Raw genomic sequence first — 19,505 nt, forward strand, 5'->3', positions numbered from 1 at the left:
CCAGCCCTCACTGCCCCTTTACACTAGTTGACATGAACACAAACACACACCTACACACTTTGACTGCCTTGCCAAAATTCATCCTCCTAGGGCTAATATGTGCTGCCAAATGGTGGGGGAATTTTTGCTAAACCACCGAAGGGACCAACTGTCAAAGCGACCTATAAAGCTGCAGGTCACAGCTAAAAATAAAACTTTGGTCCTGGAAGGAAAATTCAGAGCTCTGTAGGGGAATAGTACTCATTCCACGAATTAATTACAACTTTGTTTATTGATTGTCCTATGCTATGCAAATAAAGTTAAATACTCTTTGCCATAGTTGGATTAAACTGTTTGGGGGCCCTGAGGGAACATTGCTCTTGGGCCCTCAATGACTCCTGTTGACCCCTCTTATGGATCCTGTTGATGTGCTCCCACAAATTAACAACCACTACAGTAATGGAAATTCTTCCAGGCTTTCTGTGCATCAGTTTGTGTTCATTTGAGCGTCTTTATTTATTTATTTTTTTTATTTGACATCCTGTGAGCACAATATAACCTAATAAAAGCTTTAAACATGGGGCCACAAGATTGCGTATAGTGACATGATTATAGGACATAACTCAGCAATGTTTGTTCTCCCTGCCTCAAAAACAATTGTCTTGTTCATAATCATACTCCTGACTTTGACGAAGGGAGATAATATTGGTAGCTATACTACCAGAGGGAGACATTTAACTCAGTAGTTCACAGTTCCACATGTTAGTTAGAGACATCAGCACAGAGTCTGAATAAAATTAAACCACTTTATCTTTTGCACACTTGAGTAAATACTGTTTTATCCCTACAAAGAGTCCCAGGTGAAGTGAGCTGAGCTTTGTAAAATGTCCCGATATTTTACTACATTACATTGTTTTAAACAGGTAGTGTGGCTACAGAAATGCCTTATAGTAATATGGGAAGATTAAGGCATCATTGCTTCAACTGTCACAATCTGAGATGTCAATGATAATAGGTCTATTAACTTATAAACATGATGAGGTAAAATTTTTAACATGTTTGCCCATTCAGATGTTTCCGATCATCTGAGAATATCAGCAATCATTACTGATCTTACCAATTACAGTAAATCATCAATCTATCAGAATCTTTTGGAAACATTCACTTAAACTGAGTATAAAGAAATTATACATTTAAGAAACTATATATTTATGATAACGATACCGTATGCCTACATGTAAAAGTCCTAATAGAGACAAGAGTTGAAAATTAGAAATAGCTATGTGTCTCTGTCTTATGATCTGTGTTGCGTCATCCCTATCAAATTCAATAAATAAATACATAAATAAATTAGTAAATAAATAAATGGTAAATTCCTTTATAATGGCAAACTTGCTGCCAAATCTAAACTTTGCAGATGTTATCCAAGAATTCTTAAACTTGTAATAGAGGCTATCCTCCAAACCACAACACCATTCGCCCTGTCCTCATCTAGAGGAATAGCTCTAGCTTTTTTCAAAATAGACAAAAAATGTGAAATTAATCTAAATTAAATAAATATTTAAAAAAAGACTTTGTAATGCATCCTAATATGAATGTTCTACAGAGACTTGGCACTTTTTTACCACTAGAGGTCTTTGTTGGACCTCAAATCTGCACTTAGCTGTAAGTTTCCTGCACTCTGCATTGCAGAAAGGAGCATCTAACTGTTGTTAAGAAAGCCCCCGGGTGGATGTACATCACAATAATACCTCGAAACCCCTGGTGGTGTGTTTTACTGCTGAAATACTGTAAATGACACAGGTTAGAGGCGCTAATGATATTGACTCTTAAATGTCTTTAGTCACTCATCCTCTGAGGTTACAGTAATGATAAATACAGGCACAGCACTACTGACGATTAATGTTTAGGGTCACTTCTTGTTTCATATATTAATTTCAGAAAAACACCCAAGGATGTTGTAATTATGGAATACTGTTTGTGCACGGAAAGTGTCACCAATATTTAAAAACAAAATGCTATATACAATATGCATACATTTAACATTTAGCTTAGAATAACAACATCATACCCTGCAGTCACTGATTTTGCAGAAAGCCTGTGCAACAATAATGTGTAGGAACTGCAGGTTCTTTGGCCCCAGTTAATCTGAGCGGCCCATCAGTCCCTGCAGCGCCGCAGCAAAGACTCTTGCCGTCGGCGAGAAACTCTGAGCTTCCTGTGTTTGTGTGAAGTTTCCTACTCATGAAGTACTTCAGCACCTCATTGTAAGGCTTCATGCGCATGACTCTGCTAATACTTTCACAATGATTAAAGACAAACATGCCAACATGCATCATAAATTTCCCCTCACGGACCTAAGAGGTAGAAACACAATACTGCAGTCTCTTAATGGATATAGCAATGTGGAGTAGTGCAATAATTATGACTCTAATAAGGAAAAAGGACGTTTGACAGAAAAATGGGATAAAGGTGAGAGGACAGAATGTGGAAGGAAAAGGTCAAAGATCACAGACAACAATAGGGAAATAAAATATAGTCATCCAGGTATTACTTGTTCTATAAAAGTCATGGAATTGAGCTCTCACTGGGAGAAACCAACTGTCAGTGACGTATATGATTAGTGTTTCTGGTAATCACACGCCTGGGAAAGTTTTCACCCTTTTGTTTTTTTGCACCAATAACATTGAGTCATTGCAGGGTAAAGCAATTAAAATGCCTGCCAGGCTATTTCAGGGGTGCTAATGTTGCTGCTTGCCTTAGTTGGTCTTGCCTTGACACACACTTTACATGCATGACACACACGCATACAAATCCATGGCCAGGAAAGCATGACACCATCACATACAGTTCCTGCACCCAAGCAAGAAAACTATGTTATATTCATATACTGTACAGCACAGTCCGTAATCTTGATCTGTTCTACAATGGGATAATGAAATTGTTTGTTATTGTTTGATTTTTGACACTGAATTCTCCCATATTCCCCCGTAGAGATTCAAATCTATCAACATTAGCAGCCGTGGTCAGATTAGGTGTGTGTTGATGAAGGATTTAGATAAGAGCGAGTGTGTGAGGCCAGCGCTGAGCAATCACACGGGGACGGCTTGCTTAATGGGACCACGGCCTTATCAGAGGAATCAGAGGAGCTCCCTGAAGTTCACCCCAGTTTAATCGCAGGCTTTCGGATGACACTTATATAGCCCAGTGATGTACTGAAAAGTGGAAAGGACCATTCACTTTCATAAGGGGGGAAATTGTGGGTAATGAATTCAGTGACAAACAGATGAAGAAAAATGTGTTTTTATTCTGTCCGGGGAGCGTTGATGAGTGAACAGTTCATAAAGTCTCTGAGGAAGGTTATGAGGCAGGCCAAACGCCAGAATAAATGTTGACATTTTTTTTTCTGCAAACCATGTATGTATAACATTTTGTACATTATTATGTAGTGTCTATGTTGACATTTGACGTTGCTGTGGTTTACATGTGGTTAAGTTTAGGCGCATGAAACACTTGATTATGATTAGGGAGATCCTGTTATGGCTTAAAATATTTTGTTTCGGTGGCAAATGCCACTGATGTTTTGCTAAAAAAACAGCCAGGTTTGTTTTTGTTTTGTTGTTGTTGTTGAAGCCTCGGACAGTGGTCTACACTTTAGCAGCTGTCTTCACCCCCCGGTGATGAAGTCTGTTTTGTATTAAGAACTACGTCGCTTTAGGGACCTTCATATGATACGTAAGAAATAGAAAAATGTAATATATTTGTATTTATATTTATTTATATATGTATTTATATATTTATTTATTAGCTCTCTTGCCGAGTCAAATGAGAAGATTGATATGGATTATCTTATTTCAGCACAGAGACTGGAAACAGGGGTTAACAGCGAGCCAGGCTCTGTCTTAAGGTAATTCAATCAACCTACCAGCACCTCTACAACCCACTAATTTACACGTGATATCGTCTTTGTTTAATGTGAAAGTCTTAAAACAACACATTGTGGTTTTTACAAGGGGTTATGTGAAGGACTATTACTTGGCTGGAAGCAGTGACTTCCTGGAGTTTTGTTGTTGGTGAGGTTGCCAAGCAACTAACTCTCTACGGTTACCTCCACAATAAGATGACTAAATTTTAAAACAGTGTTTTAAAAGGGAAATTATTTCCGTACATGTAAGTGTTTTAGCACAGTTTCAGAATTAATCGGTAATCAGCCGTTTGGCCTTCTGTTCACACGACAATGGCATTTTGGGGGCCTGAAAATGCAAACTTTTGAAAAAGCAACCCCGTTTGATGCTGGCATTGCGAGGATCCTGTGAGAAAAGTGATGGCACGGCTGTATTTCTTGCGCATGGTGTTTTTCTATGGTGTGTCATTACAAAGCTACACAGTCAACTACTGACCTGGCATGCATACTACGGCATTTTTGGCCGTTTTTGCAAATCTGTGTGCACGAGGATGGCTCTCACAATGTTATCATATGAACATAGATTATTTTAAAAACACAAAATAAAGACTTTCCATTTTTGGTTGGGCTGGTCTCATCTAAAAGTAGCCTTAGTTTACAGAAACTACTACAGAGGAATTTAAAACCAGAGATTTCTTTGACTGGACTGGCGATGAGGTGGAAGTAAAACATAGCCTTAGTTTAAGGCAGTCAAGACTGTGGAAAACATATCTTAGGAGTCGTTTCAAGGAAAATACGGTGACATATTAGAGTGGTACCAAGAGCACTATCCATCTCCAGAAGAGGCTATGACAATGGGAAAGGAGTAGCCATCAACACCAAAGTGCCAAAAAAGCAACTCTGGAGTTTTCAAACTAAAACAGGGTCAGCAGCATTTTCACAAGTATCAGTATCAGCAAGGCATAAATATAGTAGTAGTTATGCATTTAAAATCAACAACATGCTATTGTGGCTGTAGCTTAACTCTCTGCAATAAAGCCAAAACGCTTATTTCTTAAAATGTCAAACTACTCCTTAAAAAGTGGCAGTTACTGTATACTGGCTAGCATTTGTGTATCAAACACTTGCCAGTTCATATTCTGCCTGTTTGTGCCTGACTCACACAGATGCTTATCCTGGTCGAGTGCTCTGTGGTCAAGAGGGCAGGGCTGGTTGTAATCGGGTCTATGGTTGGAGGAGGAGGAGGAGGAGGAGGGGACAGGAGGCGTGGAGAGGTGGGGGGGTCTGCGGTTGTGGCCTGGGATTGATGACTCTGTTTTAGGTCGCGAAGAAAGAGCCCACCCGCGTGCCACAGCCCCCCAACATCAAACATGCCGTATTATGTTGATCTATGGAGATGGCTGGGCAGCACTTTCAACTGAGTCAGGCCAGTTCCATCAAAGGATTTATCTCTTCACAAGATTAAAGGGGGCCAAGGCGTCTGCCAAACAAAGGCTAACTCGGAGGGTCAGCCCAGGTCCTGAACTTAAAGATTTACACTGAGACAAACCTCAGATCGCAGTAGAAGACTCTGTGACGTCTGCCTTGAATCTGACATCTTGTAAATTCAGCTAGCAGTTGATACTTATATCACAATTGTCCACTATGATTGATAAATTACCCACATGAATTGTAGAAGCTCAGCAGTATCATCCGACGCTATAAACACATTAGCACATACTTTCTTTCAGACTGTGGGGCAGACAGAGTTAAAGTTATTCAAACCCCCTTTATATTTCTGACATGTTCCTGGCATCTTTCAGGATTCCACAGTAGTGACGAAATCACTTTTTGGGAACATTAGGTCAGTTATTTTTTCATATTTCCTTTTAAATAGTAAGACGGGATCTATGGTTAAACTTGTACGTGAAAATCTGAAGCGCTTTTGTACAAATTCATGTCACATCCAGTGACTTGTTCCTGTTGCTTTGACCTTTGCACTCCTTCCTATTAGTCACTTTGTAATGTTTTTAGTCTAGGAATGTGGGCCTGTTTCACTGTTGCACTTATTGTAGGGCGCTTTGATATTTTCACTGCCAAATGCCAGAAACAAAATTCATAGATTTTCATGTGGAGTACAATGTGAACATTAATTATTAACTATGGTTCTCATTTTACTGGTAATGGTCTTCCTCATCTGTCTTTTGTCCCCTTGCAGTTTGCAAATGCACACATCACTTTTTTTTTTTGTTTTCAAGAATTTCCCACTTTTGTTTTCTTTTCAACGACTTTGCTCCTTTTAAGAGTATTAGCCAGTGTTTTTGGTAACATACTTTGCTGTTTTCGTTCTGTCTCACAATGAAAACACTCATTTATATTCATTTGGAATCGAGTGGGTGAGAGACACAGAGTGGACTGGTGGCGAGATACGATCGGGTGACGTGGGCTCACACACATGAGCATAACAAGGCTCGAACTTGGACAAGAACGCCTTAAATCAGGGTTAAAACATTTGCAAGGAATGCACCTTCACATACCTTGCAATTCATTTCACATGGGAATATTTGTCTCACTTATAAAACCTGCGGCACAGAGTGTTGGGTGATGTTTATGGAGGAGTGAGATGAAGGGAAGAAAAGACTTTTATTTGAATTCTTCTCTTCTTCTAAAGCAGACAATCCATAATAACTTTAAAGTAGAAGAGATATATGACCTGCGCTGACTTTTTACACCTCCTCATTAATAAAGCCACTACGCTGTTTTGATTGGCAGCCAGCAAGCCATTGTCTAGTTTGTGAATAACATGCTAAAAGTCTGCAGCCTTTTGCTGCATGCTAAAAGCAGCGATATTGGAGAAAGAAACATTACAAAGCAGAATTCATTTCTGCAATGAGCAAATACCACAGTCTGTATTCTTTGAGTGTTTGTAGGTGTGTGTGTGTGTTTGTGTGTGTGTGTGTGTCTGTCTGTCTGTGGGCCTATCTGTGTATGCACATATCAGTATTAGCACAGTGTTGCTACGTGCTCCACCACCAAGCCTCGCCCATAGTAGGAGGAGAGTACAGGGCAGGGTCAACACAGTGTGAGCCAGAAGAAACGCTGTGCCTGGCACCACCACACACTCACACACAAACACACACAAACGCACACACTCACACACACACACACACACACACACACATTAGACAGGCAACCTTGGGAATCGCAGCCAAAGCAGAACAGAATGTACATTAAGGAGGTCGTCTCTCCTCCGCTCTTTTCCGTATTTATCTCCCCTTAAACTCCATCCTAAATACATGGTGAGGCTAAAAAAAGTTCCCGCTAATCTCTTTATGTTACTTCCTGTTTGCTTCACACTTGTGTCAGTAAAATTAAGAAAGTAGCGTAGTAGGAGTACCGGCTCCGTTTTACTGTGATGTTTGTGTCTTAACATCAAGAGCGTTTAAAGGTTGAAGAGCAGCGCGCCGTAATCAGGCCCTCGCCCTGCTGTTCCCTTCCTCCTTCAGTCACTGTCAGACAGCTATAGCATCGGAGGTCACATGGCTAAACTCTGCCTTGTAAAGACCCAACGCGCGGTTTTCCCTTGTGTTAAATGTCCTGCTTTAACATCCAATGAGTAGCAGATGAGGGGAGTTGTGTGCGTAAGGTTTATAGGTGTACATGTGTCAGTGTCAGGTGCTGTCATGAAGGACTTGGAGGATCTATTGCAGGTCCTGGGACTTAAGAATCAGTATGGGGGAATAGTGCGCCGATTTAAGGGCAAAATGTGAAACGTTACCCATAAAGGTAACTGACCCACAGGCCACAGAGGAGTCAAAGAATCCAAGGAAGCTAAAAAAAAAGAGTCTGTTTTGAGTGTTTTTCTATCGGGCACTAAAAATGATTTTAGTGCCAATAGAATATATAAAAAATATACAAAAAATCCCAGAAAAACACAATTCTGAGGGGTTCATTTAAGAAATTTAAATAATTAAGCTCTGTTCACCTTGTGTGTTGATCATTTTGGTTTATTACAACCTGCATCTTATTTCTGTAGTTTTGACAATAACTGCTATTAACATTCTTCCTACTGATAATATTATCGTAAAACGCTAGAAAGCAATTTCGAGATCTAGAAACACAGTGACATTGTCAAAACAAGCTAGACTGGGAAAGGAACACAATCATATAGGTTTTAAGAGTATCATTTGCATTCATATTGGTCTGAGCTCACAATTCCTGTCCAATGTTTTGTGCCAAGTGCAAGTCTAACTTTCATGTAAGGGACCTGAGTTTGCATCCCAAACTGTATCCACCACCTTACCATACCTCAACCATATGACATTTGCAATAACAACTATCTTCTGTAAGCGTGCAATAGTTTCAACCGAATCGCAAAAGTAAATAGTGGCATTGTACATTTCTTTTGGCACAAAAACCACTTTGTTACACCTCCACCTCCCAATAACAAAGTCAGCTCACACCTGTATTCTGAACCGGTCACTTTAAAAACATTTATATGATACATTATTGTACAGATTTATCATATTCAGGGTTTGTTTGCTGTTTCCATGCAGAGATATTAAAGGAAGCAAGAATTTTAAAATGTTCTCACTGACCATAATACTTTATTTTATATTTCTAGTTATTTTATAATGCATTGTCCAGTACCTACATTCTTGTCTGGTGATGAGATTGAGATTCAAACCAAAACACCAGGTTAGACAAACTTAATTAGAGGATAAAATTAAGGTTAAATTAATATGCAAATTATCTGTGGGACACATCCTTTCACACCTGCAGAGAGGCTACAGCTAAAAATTTTCCAAGTTGGCAAAACTGGCACATTTACTGAAATGTTTATTAGAATGCATTGTCCCTTTAATCTTAAACTTTGTAAACAAAATCACTGGCTCCCTGGTTCAACTCTGACCTACCATACTGTACTTCCCCTGGTTTTGCAAGCACATAGTTTTCCTGTGCAGCAACAGATTACTACCAACTGTTGGAGTGTTCAATTTCAATTTTACCTTTTATTAAAGTAGTTAAGATAATCTCAATAAAGGTTTTGGTACATAAAATGTCATCAATATGAAGGCTGAAATTGCAACAAAAAAGGTGTAATAAACACAGTTTTATCATTTAAAAAATATAAATGATGCTGCGTCCTGGTACAGGTTCAGATGTAGACCATATAACTGCAACATCCCCAGTGTGATTCTGCCTATAAGGACCCCTGCTACATGTCACACCTCTCTCTTTACCCTCTGCATCTGGACTATAAACTATCAAATAAAGATGAAAAATGCCCCCCCAAAAAGATATAAAAAATCATATGATATTTTACTGATGTTATAAACGTGTTTCCAAACACATAAATACAAGTCCTGTCCCGACGGCAAGCTCACCACCTTGTCCCAACAGCTTCCTGTTATGGATCCCTGTTGCTGTTGATGAGAACGGGTTGAGGGAGAGAAGAGAAAACACAAGCAGCAGATTTCAGGCATTCTACAACGCATTAGGTCATGAGAATTGGATCTCGCGCTGTTTAAATGATGAAATGGCTCACCAAAGGGACCTCGATTGAGGTCCACACAATTGGTCACCAAGAGGTCATCTCCATCCAAGAGAAGAGAAGGAATGATAAATACGCTCGGCTCCACGCAATTATTAAATTTCTGTGTTCTTGTTTTTCAACAGTAAATGAAGTTGTTCTTTAGGTTCAAACATGAGCTTTGTCTTCGTGTGGGAATTCGCATGTGACAGACACGCAGAGAGCGACGAGGGCCAGAGAACAGAAAGGTCGTAGCCAGACATTGGAGCTATTTTTGTTTGTAGAAATTCAGAAGTGGTCCTGTTACCCTGGAGGCAGCTCGTGTTTTCCATATAGCTCAGCAACTTGGCAGGCCTCTAAAGGGGCAGTTTCACATTGAGCCCTGTCCCGTCCCTCCCTGCTTTAAGCTCCTCTCTCCCCCCCGGTATCTCCCCCACCCTTCTCCCTTCCTCCCTCTATCCTCCCACCATCCTCCTCTCACCCCCAGCAGGAAAACGCTCGTGGCCCGCAATGGAGACAGCCTGACTGCGCAGGCGGCCCGGCAGATGCACTGGAGATAAGTTTGTGTGCGTAAGCTGGGCCGCGACCCTTGGCGGCAGGACATTGACCAGATCCTGTCAGTGAGAGGGCAAGAGCCGGCCTAGCACCTCTTCTGCTCATTTGCTTCCATGCTTGCCTCCCCCTCCCCATCCTACTGTCTCCATGCATGGCTTCCCCAGCAGCCCAGCAAGAGCCAGAGGGGAGGACAGGCCCCCTGGAGCCAAGACTTTCCTCTGGGATCCCAGACTCCAGCCCCGGTCTCCTGACACCTCCTGTAGAGGTGCCACAAACACACAGTCACAATTCCACCAGGCATACAATAGGTCCCCAAGATAACTTCCCCTGTCCCACGAAAAGATAATGGATAGTGGTGTGTGGCAGACTTAACGACAGAGACGCCGAACCACTTATGAAAACACCATCCTTCATGCTACATCAGCACTTTTTGGTTTCTTTTGTCCGTGAAATGGTTTTGGAGGAAAAACTGAGGCTGGAAATGTGAATTATTTGTCATGTGAAAGTGTAGCTGGTGGCACCAAGTGGTGACTATAAGAGAAAGCGGTTTAGGCTTTTTGTATAGTCAGGGTTTTCCCCCAGCAGCGGCAGTATACAACAGGATTTCTTCTTGTCTTGAGTCATTAATTCAGAGAGTCAGTGAAGCTGAGAGGAGTGTTACCTCTGACAAAAAGACACTGTTAGATCATAAAGTAGAGAAACAAGGTCTGGCTGAATAGCAAGGATCATTGTCTCTATATACTATAAAGTGCTTTTCCTCCAACATCCCAGTGTGCCAAGCAGTGCCAATGATTTCCTGACTCCGTCTAAGTGCCTGGCCCTAAAGGACCATGGGCAGAGATGAAAGAACTGGCACAACTTGAAATGTCATGGGGAAGTATTGACAATTCGGCTGCTTTGAAGTAAAGATAATTGAGCTTTCACTAGTTTTTATCTCCTCCTGAGACTATATTTAAACCTCTGTGTACTGGCCAGCATCATTTAGAGCTTGCCAGAAAGCCAGTGGTCAGATCTCTGTAAACACAGAGCATGTATAGCACACTTTAAAGGGCCATAACAGTGGCTCTACATGTTTCAGGCCAATGCAAATCTTTTATACTTGACTCAGTTTATGAAGTTATTTTATAAACAATCCCACTTTCAGAAATTGCATCTACTTTTTTCTACATCACAGATACCCATTGGGTTTGTATTAATTTCTGTACCAGAATGGCAATTAAGTGTAGATGCCCCAAAACAATGTGCCCTTGCCAACACGTATAACCTTGACAAAAGGCTTCACCATGATGATTTCACAACATGAACAGATTTCAGGTGTCTGCCAATTGATATCAGTATGACAAAAAAATCACTTAAAAACAATTGCACACCATGCATTTAACAATAGTAACCATCATTGTAAATAATGCAAAATTTGTAGTTTAGGAGCTAAAACTTGCTGTAATTAGTGTTCAGTGCTAATGAGCAAATGTGAGCATGCTAAAACGCAACCCAGTTGAAAGAAGTATATGTTGGCACTAGATATGTACCATTTATACATTTTTAATCATAGTACATCAACATTTCTAGATTGATGTATTATATGAGCTGACTTTTGTCTATTACTAGCTAGTGAACATAGTGGAGCATTAAACAGGTAAAGAGCCAGATATTTATTAAGTTATTTATTAAGTTAGTTCAAAGCTCAAAGGAGAGTGAATATTGGACTTAACATTCAACAGGTGGTTGAAAAAACTAACTCAAAATAAAAGCTAATGTTGCTTCTGACGGAACAAAACTGGATGACTTCCAGACTGCAGTGCAGTTGTGTTGCACTTCGCATTTATTATTTAAATTTCAACGGAGGTTGCAAAACATTAAAATCAAGGGTGAAATGCATGCTTACGAACTGGGCCTGGCCCTACATCTGCTGGAAGTGAATCACACCCAGTAAATCGACTTTATAAATTGAGAATATGTGTTCACAGCTTGATGTGCTGCCCCCAAGTGTCCAAAAAATCAACTTATGCAGGTTTAACATATTAAAAAAACTGAGGGGGATCTAAAGGTCTTTCTTTGCACTCAGTGAAATATCTTCAGCTGAGGCTTCATCTTTAAGGCTTGCAACTTTTGGAAAACAAGAGAAATCACAGTTTCTGTTTCCCATTCTAATCTCATTTTTTTCATTCATGTGTCCCTGCCTGTAACAGTGACTACAGGTGCTTTTGACTCAGACCATATTATGCAGAAATGCACCCAAATCCATACCTCCTCCTGCCCTGAATCATGACCCATTACTAGAATTCATCTCTCACTGGACAAGCAACTCCTCCACACGGAGCAATAAGAAGCTGAACCCAGCCACTCATAGCTGGGAGGTTAAACCTAGTTTGTCATCAGATTCCAGTGGGAGGGAGAGATGAAGACGTTGTGCAAAGAGCAACCAGACCCGTTCACAGGCAGGATCTGACTCTTACAGACACTTCTTCTAGGAAATCTCATCAGAAATTCCATTTGAAACCAGAGGCTTCATGTCTTTCGACACTCATGTTGCTTAGTTTTCCAGGGAAGACTGATTGCGTGGCACCTCAAAAGCATCATCTGTCTCTGCCCACAACTTAAAATTAAGTTACCTCAACTTTAAGGTCAGTGACTGAATCGACCTATTTTAAAACACATTTCACATGACCACTTGTCACCTAAAAAGCACAGAATAGTTTGTCTCTAGCGCAATGATGAGAGACAACAAAAGAAAAAACAATTAGAAAAACAGACCCCTCTGCCTTATACGACGCAATTCAAAAACTGTGTCAAAAAAATTCCAGACATAAATAATAACTCTTATAAAATGAAACAGATGGTTCACACCAGCCAGTGGGGATTTATTTCATTTCTGTGCAACACTTAACAAGCTCCCAGCCAGCTGAAGGTGTAGGTGTTGTTTTTATGACTCACAGATGCACCTGTCCTCCACCTGCTGTGACTGACATCCAACAAGCAACCAAAATATAAAAAAGTTACCTTGTCTGTTAACTCTGGTGTCAGTCAAAACATAGACTCCTTTCCCATTGCTAGTAGACTAGCACACAGCTCTGCAGCAGGCGAACATGCTCTTCTGTTTTTTTCCCCTGGTGTTTCACATTTAAAGTCACGGACAGGCCAGAAAACAAGTTGGTAAACAGTAGAAAGCAGCATAGAGGCAAGTGAAAATGTAATTTCTGTTTTTAATGTCTCTTACTTTTATTTAGTCTCTGTCAAACATCATTAATTTGGAATGATGTTTGAGTATTGCTATCAGTACTGATTGCTGCCCAAGTTGATGCATGTTTTATTGGGTTTTTGTGCAGTGGGAAAGGAGCTATGCAGTGAAGTTTTTGAAATTAGCTGCATGTTAAACCAAGATCGGACGACCTGATATCAATACGATATTGGCGCAACCCAGAGACATGGAGTCAGACATCACAGGTGCTTGTTTTATCCAGAAAGTGTGTTAGTACTATGGTGGCCAAACCATGTAACTACAACTTTTGCATTCATCGCGTGATGCCACTGGGCTCAAAAAGACTTTTCCCCACAGATGTACATTGTGGCATCTGTAATTTAGTGGATAAAATTTTTTGATTACTTGTTTTACTATCGGGATATGATCCATTTAGCTCAATTACATTTCCATTTAAATGAAATGGTGGGGAAAAGTATCTGGTGTGCTTTGACTATGGGCCCTGCGATGCAGAAGATCCAAACTATTATACACAGAGGAAGTTGAACTTTTTATGCTTCACTGAAAAACTTATCACATAGAAATGAACGTCCTCCAACACCGTATCTAATTCTATTTATACATGCATGGCTGTATCCCATGAAGTGTGTCATTGTGTAAAATCAGAATGATTGTTTAATTTCAGTCCACATAAAAATGATTGCGTTTTTAAAGTCGTGACTTTCATGAGTCAATTTCGCAAATGTTTCATTTTTGTTGAGTCACCTCTTCATCACACCCACTGCATGTCAACAAGAAAGAGTTATTGCCAGTTGTGGACGCACTTTATGAGGACCATGTGGGACTAACAAAGTCAGTGACGCTGCTCATCTTGGGTTGTGGTCTAAAAGAATAATGTAATGAAAGACAAAACATTGTGTGCAGCTATACACTCCCTGCTGTCCCACAACGAATTTCCTGTTGCATTGCGCAACATGTGAGAGGCTGTGGTCCAAGGTAAACATTGTCATAACATGATTCACCCTCAAATTATTAAGTGCACTGGTTGTATTTTGACTAAAAAGAATGGCTTCATCATCAGTGTGGTGCTGTTACACACACACACACACACACACACACACACACACACACACACACATATGTATATACACATTCAGATTGCCCTGGATGCCCTCGCTCATTATTATGATTACTATTATTATTATTAGTAGTAGTAGTATTTGATTTTACTCAGAAAACACATGATAATTTCATAAAATATCATACATTTTTTATATATTTTATATAACCGTACCAGTTGTGTTTGTATGTTTTAAAAAGGGCTTTAATGCCTGATTAGGGAATATAAGGCTGAGTGGACCATAGCTGGATTGCAGGAAAGTGGATGGGGGATGGATTAATATATAAACAGATTTTTTTTTTCTGTACAACAAACAAACATTGATGAATACACTGCCAAGAATACCTCAGCAAAGAATAATAAACACAAAATCTATAAAGTTAACTTACACTTAATGCATCCACTGTCCAATGAGACCATCCAGAAGTCTCCGACAGGTCCTATATTCACAGAAAACATAGGTAAATATAGAAAAACAAAACATACAACTGTCTTAGCTAAAACAGCAATAATTTCCCTTACCCTCTGTGTTTGAATTGATCTCACGGGTGTAAGGTTATCCTCCAGTACGGTACATGATAATCTGTTAGAGGTTTGGACATAAACATTAAATTAGGTTTTTACTCCTTTAACACCTGGATGACATCAGTTTTCTTGTGTTTCCTTCAGATACCTTTCACAAGCATTTAAACCCCTGAAACCTGAGAAAATCGGTTGACTTTTTTTGAAAAGATGGAAAAAAAACAAGAGCAACTTGGCAAACATGTCCTAAAAGAAAACATTGTAAACATTGATGAGAAAATGACCTGAAAAAGACCTGGTGATGATTATAAGATACTATCAAGAAAAAAAAAACACCTAGGGCAACCTGTCCAGAAATATAAAACTTATAATGATATATATATGTATATATATATATATATATATATATATATATATATATATATATATATATATATTATATATTTATATATATATATATACACACACACATATATATTTATATATATATAAACTTATGTTGCAGGAAAAAAACAAATATTATTTTTGAATAGTTTTTTTTTAATTTTTTAAAAACAAACAAATATATTTGCATATATATATATTTTTTATCTTTTAAACAATTGTTGTCTTCCATTTTATTAAGCTTGTTTTAAGGTAATTTTGTGTTTGTTCTGTTTTTTGTTTTTCTTGTAGCCTATATCTTTTCTGTATCTTGCTATTTTTTTGTCCATTCCTTGTTAAGTTGCTCATTGTCTTCTCCCCATGCTTTTCAGAGAAATCAAGCCAACATACGCAGGTGTCAGAGAGTTAACAGCAAGCCAACTAAACATTCTGGCAGAACAATGTCAAGTACACTTACTGGTAGCAGCATGCTATCAGACAAATGATTTGCACAAACAATTTACTGGCATGGCAGCATGGTCTGAGACAAAGGATTTGCTGAGGGCAAACCCAGCTTTTATGTTACCCGCCCCCTCTCTAAACTCCTCCCCTATCCACAGGTGAGTCTCTCCACCCACTCCAGGTCACACAAATAGACATTCTAGCTTAAGATTTTAAACCATGTGTGTGTTAAATATGTCTTGCATCCGGACAAAAATTTGCAACTTTTGTTGAAATTGTATAATATATCACAGTGTACATCACAGCTGCATTCATTTCTGTCGAAGTTGCTATATTTGCAAATGGTAATAGTTCAGGTGCAAAATGTTTTTTTCCACTGTAGAATTATAAGTTTCTATTCATGTTCTGAGCAGTTTTGAGATACTGAGCTTCAAAGTTTTGCTCTTCACATAGCATAAATGACTTAGGAACCTTTTTGTTTTCTAAATAAAAAGTCAGACACTGCATATAACTTTAAAAAATAAAAAGAATCTGTAAATCACAACACATCAAGACAAAAAAGTCAGATAGAACCGTTTAATTCTAAGGTAGTGACTTGTGTGCTGATAATATAACTGAGGACAATTAATGCAGATGCGATGTTCGCTGTGATGGATTATATAGGCTAAGTAAAGGTCGTCAAGAATCTACTGACATGTTTTTATTCTACACAGAAATAAATACCAGTGGCTGAAATAGCAGTAAAACTGCATTCAAAAATCTACTAAAACCTGAAAAATGTGAGTGTTCTTTGAAGTTCCTCTCCGGATATTAATTTAACCCCTAAAAGCTCATCTCTGTTCATTGAAGTTTAGAGGTTTTCATACCTTAAAATGGCTTAGATGGAACTACACGTTTCCCTTAGTTAGTATGAATATGCAAAGATATTTCTTGTGACATATAAAAAATACCATATTGATATGTTAACAAGATTAAACACTATATTTTCACTAGAGGGTGTCTTTAATGTAAATCCAAATTGGTGCCACTTAAACCTATTTCAACATAAAATGTATATAAGTACAATTCCTAATGCAGGACTTGTAATGAAATATTACCACACTTTGATGTTGCTTTACTTAAGTAAAAGATAAGGGTCCTTCTTCCACCGCTGCTGGTGGTCTGCATCAAGAATAGCTTTGATTAGATCTGAGTCTTCTTTAATCAGTCCCTTTTGGGAATATGCATTCACTGTCCACTCACTGTGTGTTGCAGATATCTTCCTGTGAGATATCTGCTGTGTTACTTTGGTTTGTTTTCTGCTGTCACAAAAATTAATGGTGCTTTTTATGAGAAATTTTTATGCCATAACTCATGTACATCAGTTTCAATTAGTGTGTGAATGGCCATGTTCTTGTGGGAGTGTCTTGTTACAATTAACGTTTAAACAGCACCATTCCCAAGCACGGCACTCCGCAATCCAGGGAATATGTTTTCTGTTCTTAGGAGCTCGTCTGTCAGCACAAGTAAGTTTTTGAAACAAAGCACAAAGATTGAATGAATATAACAAACAGGTTGGGTTACTGCCCAGATCATATGATCAATGATGTTGAAGTTGTATTTTTTTCCACAAATTCAGCTGAAACTGAGAGGAACAGTAATGTGACATATTTGTGTTGGTTCTGGCTCTCAGGTTTCAGTGAAATACATCTTAAGGTTTCCATAAATGGCTGATAAACTCTAACACCAACCTTGTATTTATGTGAGTATTGGCTAAAATATTACCTGAGGATCTGAGTTTGTGATAACTAACAATGTGTTTAGTTTATTTTTAGTTAGTTTGACATATAACATCAGATCATCAGTGCAAAATCACTATTCTTATGCAGCCATATGAAATAGTTAGGTAAATAAATACATATATATGCTTTCAAGATCATGGCTCAGATCTATAAAAACAGAAAAAGAAAATAATGAAAAACAGAAAATAGGCAGAAAACCATGAGAACTGCATCCTTATCAAAATAAGATCGTACAAAAAGCAAATCACCTTGAAGACGTCATATTAAAGGAATACTTCACCCACAGAATCACCAATTTTATAGCTATTACTCACAACACAAATACCTTTTTGTATGCCTCCATAGGTGTGTAAAGAATTAGAAAGAAAAAAAGAAAATTCCTGTGTGTTCATGTGTTTTCAAAGCACTGAGCATAAAACTGAATAAATGAGTCTTGGACTGTACTGTATGAGTTGTGTGAGAGTTTGTAAAAGGATGATGTAATAATGTTTTACTGTTGTGAAACATGGCCACTGTTTGCTCTAGGTAATAACAAATTTTCACTTTTTTTTTTAGTTCTTCTTTCACCATGGAGGCATGTGAGAAAAACATTTTCTACATGGTAACACAGGGTGAGTAGCTGATATACAAATGATCATAACACAAATTATGTACCTTATAAAAAAGATTAATAGACTGAAACATGCCTCAGGCTTCCTCCTTTTTTCATTGTCAGCCACGCTCGTTTAAAAAGGGGGCGCGGCTTCACTGCAGTCCACTTTAGATGATGTGGAACACTGAGATTGGCTTGTAAGCCTCCTGTCATTGTGCATTTGGGTGAGGTCAAATGACACTAATCATAGATCTAGATTTCCTGGAAAAGTTATGTCCATTAGAATGGATGGAGGATCTAAACGGTTTAAAGAATAAGTAGAGTTACTGCCACTGACTCTTTTAACCCACTGACACCTATATGAGGAAGTACTTTCAGTTTGATGTCAATGATCATTACAGACAGTTGGAAATGTAAAATAGTCTACACGAATTCCTATATTTTAAAATATCATTTTGTCTTGCCACTTATTTTACATCAGAAAATAAAAAAAAATCCATGTGACAAGTAATACAAGGAGAGAACAAACACAGTCCTGGCAGTAAAAAAGAAAGTCGACTGACATCAACATCCGCTGACTTAACGTGGAGTGGGTGAAATATTGTTCTCTGCTATTTACCTCACACACTCGCTGCCCTTTAATGCCTAATCCCTCTCTTAGCCCTCAGACAACACAGGCCGGTGAACCCATTGTATGGAATACCAACGTTGCTCTCTCAAGGTGTGTGATTAACCCCTACTGTACATAGGAGCAAACACCACATCAAAGGCCGCCACAGAGGGTGTCTGCAGGTGACGGGTCGGCAGGAGGTGAAGGGTTATTCGGAGGCCGGCGGGCAGAGCAGCCAGTCTGAGCAAGGAGGAGAAAACAATCAAAGGAGAAAGCTGACTGGCGAGAATTTTTATTTTTGACCCCCCTCCCCACTCCTCCTGAAATCAAACTGTTGCCCTTTAAAATCAAATAGTCCCAATGTGCCTTATGAAAAATGAGCCAACAAACACTGCCGCCGTTCATAAGGCGATAAAGTAGACAAGACATATTCATCAAAGGGCTGACTGAGTAATCTGTGAGTCTGAATTAGGCAGCGGTGTTGATGCTGTAACTTATTTGTCTAACTTTCAAAGAAAAACAACATACATACACATTATATATGAAGTTTGTAAACCATATCCAGTATCAATATAAATCACCCATAATGTTGAAATCACAAGAATGCACAGACTCTGCAGAAAACATGACGTACAAAACATGTGTTTTTGTTCTCACAAACCTCCTGCATGTTCACGCAATTCCAGAAATGATTTTACTTCTTAATGGTTGCTTAGTTTAAATGTCTTCTCTTTTTTTAAAAAAACATTTGTTATCATTATGCCTCATTTTAGGGCTCATTGGTATCTGTGGTGCAAGCTTAAAACTTAAGTTCATAAGACAGCTAAGGTCCAAGAAAATTCAATGCTCTGAGACTTAAAGAGACCCCGTGCCAGATTTTGCATCTAAAACAATGGACTCATACAG

This window comes from Plectropomus leopardus, chromosome 12, assembly GCF_008729295.1.
Source record: "Plectropomus leopardus isolate mb chromosome 12, YSFRI_Pleo_2.0, whole genome shotgun sequence".
Taxonomy (NCBI): domain Eukaryota; kingdom Metazoa; phylum Chordata; class Actinopteri; order Perciformes; family Serranidae; genus Plectropomus; species Plectropomus leopardus.